The sequence below is a fragment of the Balaenoptera ricei genome, chromosome 11 (assembly GCF_028023285.1).
Source record: "Balaenoptera ricei isolate mBalRic1 chromosome 11, mBalRic1.hap2, whole genome shotgun sequence".
In the NCBI taxonomy this organism is placed as follows: Eukaryota; Metazoa; Chordata; class Mammalia; order Artiodactyla; family Balaenopteridae; genus Balaenoptera; species Balaenoptera ricei.
In genome coordinates, this window is record NC_082649.1 from 43,094,204 (window position 1) to 43,098,673 (window position 4,470).

At 48.9% G+C, this 4,470-nt stretch overlaps 1 pseudogene; it reads left to right on the plus strand.

Annotated features, from left to right (window-relative positions):
• The first annotated feature begins 425 nt into the window (after positions 1-425).
• LOC132374045 (ubiquitin-associated protein 2-like) lies at positions 426-3,574 on the plus strand (annotated as a pseudogene).
• Positions 3,575-4,470: the final 896 nt, after the last annotated feature.

The following is a 4,470-nucleotide window of genomic DNA, read 5'->3' on the forward strand; positions in this document are numbered from 1 at the left end:
CCGGCTGCAGACCAACTCCTTGTACCTCTCATTTATGTTATGTTCGTGAGAAGAATCAGACAGAAGAGTGTTTGGAGATGTATTGCTTTATGTTTGGGTGTGATTGATTTTCCTGACTCATCCTTTAGGGGAGAAAAGCAGCTTTTTACCTAGATACCACAGGTCCATGATCACCATAGCTTTTCTGTCACAAAAGGCTTTGGGACAACACTAGGGGACAAAACAGCATGTTGTGCAGTTACATTCAAACAATTCTTTAAAAACTGACATGAGGAGAAGACTGAGTATTCTACCTTGTAAATATTGTTATTCGTATATACTGTAAGTGATGACATGGGTGGGCACTAACTGAGCCGAGGAAACTGGGAACCACCTGAAAACCAAAACCAGACACAGCACAAGCAGCGGTCCTGGGCCACTGAGGAGCAAATTCGACTTGCACAGATGATTTTGGACCATAATGATGCTGGCTTTGAGGAAAAGGTGAAACAACTGATTGCTATCACAGGCAAGAACCAGGATGAATGTGTCATTGCTTTGCATGACTGCAATGGAGTTGTCAACACAGCCATCAATGTACTGCTGGAAGGAAACCCAGATACGCATTCCTGGGAGATGGTTGGGAAGAAGAAGGGAGTCTCAGGACAGAAGGATGGTGGCCAAATGGAATCCAACGAGGAAGGCAAAGAAAATTGAGACCGGGACAGAGACTATAGTTGGCGACATGGTGGGCCACCAAGACGGGGGAGAGGTGCCAGCCGTGGATGAGAGTTTCGAGGTCAGGAAAATGGGTTAGATGGCACCAAGAGTGGAGGGCCTTCTCGAAGTGGCACAGAAAGAGGCAGAAGAGGTCGTGGCCGAGGCAGAGGTGGTTCTGGTAGGCAGGGAGGAAGGTTTTCTTCTCAAGGGATGGGGACCTTTAATCCAGCTGATTATGCAGAGCCGGCAAATACTGATAACTATGGCAATAACAGCTGCAATACATGGAACAACACCGGCCACTTTGAACCCGATGATGGGACGAGTGCATAGACGACTGCAACAGAGGAGTGGGAAACTGAAGACTGGAATGAAGATCTTTCCGAGACCAAGATTTTCACTGCCTCTAATGTGTCATCAGGGCATCTGCCTGCGGAGAATGTGACAATCAGTGCTGGTCAGAGAATTGACCTTGCTGCTCTGTTGGGGAAGACACTGCCTTCAATGGAGAATGATTCATCTAATCTGGATCCATCTCAGGCTCCTTCTCTTCTCCAGCCTCTGGTGTTCAGTAACTCGAAGCAGAGTGCCATATCACAGCCTGCTTCAGGGAACACATTTTCTCATCACAGTATGGTGTGAGCATGTTAGGGAAAGGAGTTGGTGATGTCGGTGAAGCTAAAGGCAGAAGCACCACAGGCTCCCAGTTCTTGGAGGAATTCAAGACTGCTCAGGTCCTGGTTCAGTTGGCAGCTCAGCATTCTAAATCTGGAACCACCACCACCTCCTCTTGGGACATGGGCTCCACCACACAATCCCTATCTCTGATGCAGTATGATTTGAAGAACCTGAATGATTCAACAGTGCACAGCCCCTTTACAAAGCACCAGCCTTTCACCCCGTCTTCAACTGTGATGGAGGTGTTCCTTCAGGAGAAGCCACCCGCAGTGGCTACCTCCACTGCTACACCTCCTCCCCACCCCACCCCGTGTTCTCCTCTGCCAAGCAAATCCACCTCGGCTCCACAAATGTCTCCTGGGTCTTCAGACAACCAATCCTCCAGTCCTCAGCCGGCTCAACAAAAACTGAAACAGCAGAAGAAAAAAGCCTCCGTGACTTCTAAGATTCCTGCTCTGGCTGTGGAGATGCCTGGCTCAGCACGTATCTCAGGGCTCTGCCTGCAGTTTGGGGCGTTGCAGTTTGGGTCAGAGTCTGTCCTTTCTGATTATGAGTCCACCCTCACCACGAGCGCCTCTTCAAGCCAGGCTCCAAGTAGCCTCTATACCAGCACGGCCAGTGAATCTTCATCCACAGTTTCATCTAACCAGGACTCCGGTTATCAGAGTGGCTCAATTCAGTCGACAACCTACACCTCCCAAAATAATGCTCAGGGCCCTCTATATGAACAGTGATCCACACAGACTCAGCAGTAATCCAGCTCCCTCTCTTCATCACCCCAAAAGGACTTGACTCAGACAAAGAATGGCTTCAGTTCTGTGCAGGCCACGCAGTTGCAGACCACGCAATCGATTGAAGGTGCTACAGGCTCTGCACCTTCCACTTCTAGTATCCCCCCTCTCAGTGAAACGGTATCTGCAGCTTCCTTACTGACGACAGCCAATCAGCACTCCTTCTCCTTGGGTGGATTGAGCCACAATGAAGAGATTCCAAATACTACCAGCACACAATATGGCAGCATGTTATCTACTCAGCAGAATACCCTTTCATCATCAACATCTTCTGGGTGCACTTTGACATCCACTCTTTTGCACACAAGCGTGGAGAGTGAGGCGAATCTTCATTCTTCCTCCAGCACTTTCTCCACCACATCCAGCACAGTCTCTGCACCAGTGGTCAGTGTCTCTTCCAGTCTCAATAGTGGCAGGAGCTTGGGCCTCAGTCTAAGCAGCAACTCTACCATCACAACCTCCACTCGAAGCTCAGTTGCTACGACTTCAGGAAAAGTTCCTCCCAACCTCCCTCCTGGGGTCCCGCCATTGTTGCCTAATCCATATATTATGGCTCCAGGGCTGTTACATGCCTATCTGTCACAAGTATATGGTTATGATGACTTGCAGATGCTTCAGACAAGATTTCCATTGGATTACTACAGCATCCCATTTCCCACACCCACCACTCCACTGACTGGAAGGGATGGTAGCCTGGCCAGCAACCCTTATTCTGGTGACCTCACAAAGTTCTGCCATGGGGATGCCTCCTCCCCAGCCCTGGCCACAGCCTTAGCCCAGCCCCAGCAGAACCAGACACAGACTCACTACACCATGCAGCAGACATTCCTGAACCCGGCGCTGCATCCTGGCTACAGTTACAACAGCCTGCTACACTACACAGGGGTTCCGGGCCTCCCCAGCACCTTCCAGTATGGGCCTGCTGTGTTCCCTGTGGCTCCTACCTCTTCCAAGCAGCATGGTGTGAATGTCAGTGTGAATGCATCAGCCACCCTTTTCCAACAGCCAAGTGGATATGGGTCTCATGGGTACAACACTGGTGTATCAGTCACCTCCAGTAAAACAGTTGTGCCAGATATCTCAGGTTCTCTGTACTCCAAAACCCAGCAGACCTTTGAGAAACAAAGTTTTCATTCCGGTACTCCTGTTGCCTCCATCAACTTGCCTTCAGCCCTAGGAAGTGGGGGAGGGGGCCCATCAATCTGGTCACAGCTGCTGCCTACCCACCTGCCCCCTTTAGGCACATTCTGACCCCCCATCAGCAGCCTCACTCCCAGATCCTTCACCATCTCCTGCAGCAGGATGGCCACACAGGCAGTGGGCAATGTAGCCAGACCAGCTCCATCCTGCAGAAGCCCCAGACCAACAAGTCAGCCTACAATATCTACAACTGGGGGGCCAACTAAGCCCCTGACTCTCTTCTCCTGGTCCCATCTTCTGAGAGGGCTTCTCAGCCTGGCAACTATGGAAACAGCATCAAAGAGAGAAAGGAATGTGGGGGGGTTCTGCTGCCCCCACCCCCAGCGGCCCACCCCATGCCTCAGCTTCATGTCTGTACCATCCCCACTCTGTTGTATGTATTATAGGATTTGTATTTTCTCCTTTTTTTTTCTTCCTTTCCTCTCCTCCTCCCCTATTGGATTCAAGATTATGAAACTTTGCTGTGGGCCCTGCCCTCCCCTCTCCTCCTCCTGTTCACCCTGGTGGTGTGTGGGGGAGGGGGGAGGGGGGACCCCCCCAAATATATATCAGCCCAACAGCCCTAAGTCTCCTCCTTTATTATTAGGAAACAAAACAACAACAAAAAATGGCATCATGAATATGAACAGCATTGTCAGATGAATTAGTTGAATTGTTTTTTTTTGTACTGTGTCCTGAAATTTAATGGATTAATGTGTCTTGTATATATAAAAAGAAAACCTCTACTACAAAAAAAACCCCACCAAAACTGGCATGAATGACAAGCAGAGATTAAGAGCCTTGAAATGCTGAGCTCCATTGAGCAACAGAAGTCTTAGCTTGGTAGAAAAACAATCTAGATATGATCATGGATATACACACATATTCGTGTTGAATATAAAATCAAATTAATACCAGTACGTTAAATGGTAGGACATTTTTAGAGTACATTTTTCCCCTCGGCATGACCTATCAAGCTTGACATTTCCTGTCTTTTTGCTCCTACATTTTCAGTCCCTTCTCTCATGCATTTTTATGCATACAGAATTGAAGTTGACAGGCATCTTCCTCTCACTTGCTTTCTTTCTGTGCATGTGTATGTGTGTGTGTGGCTGTATACACA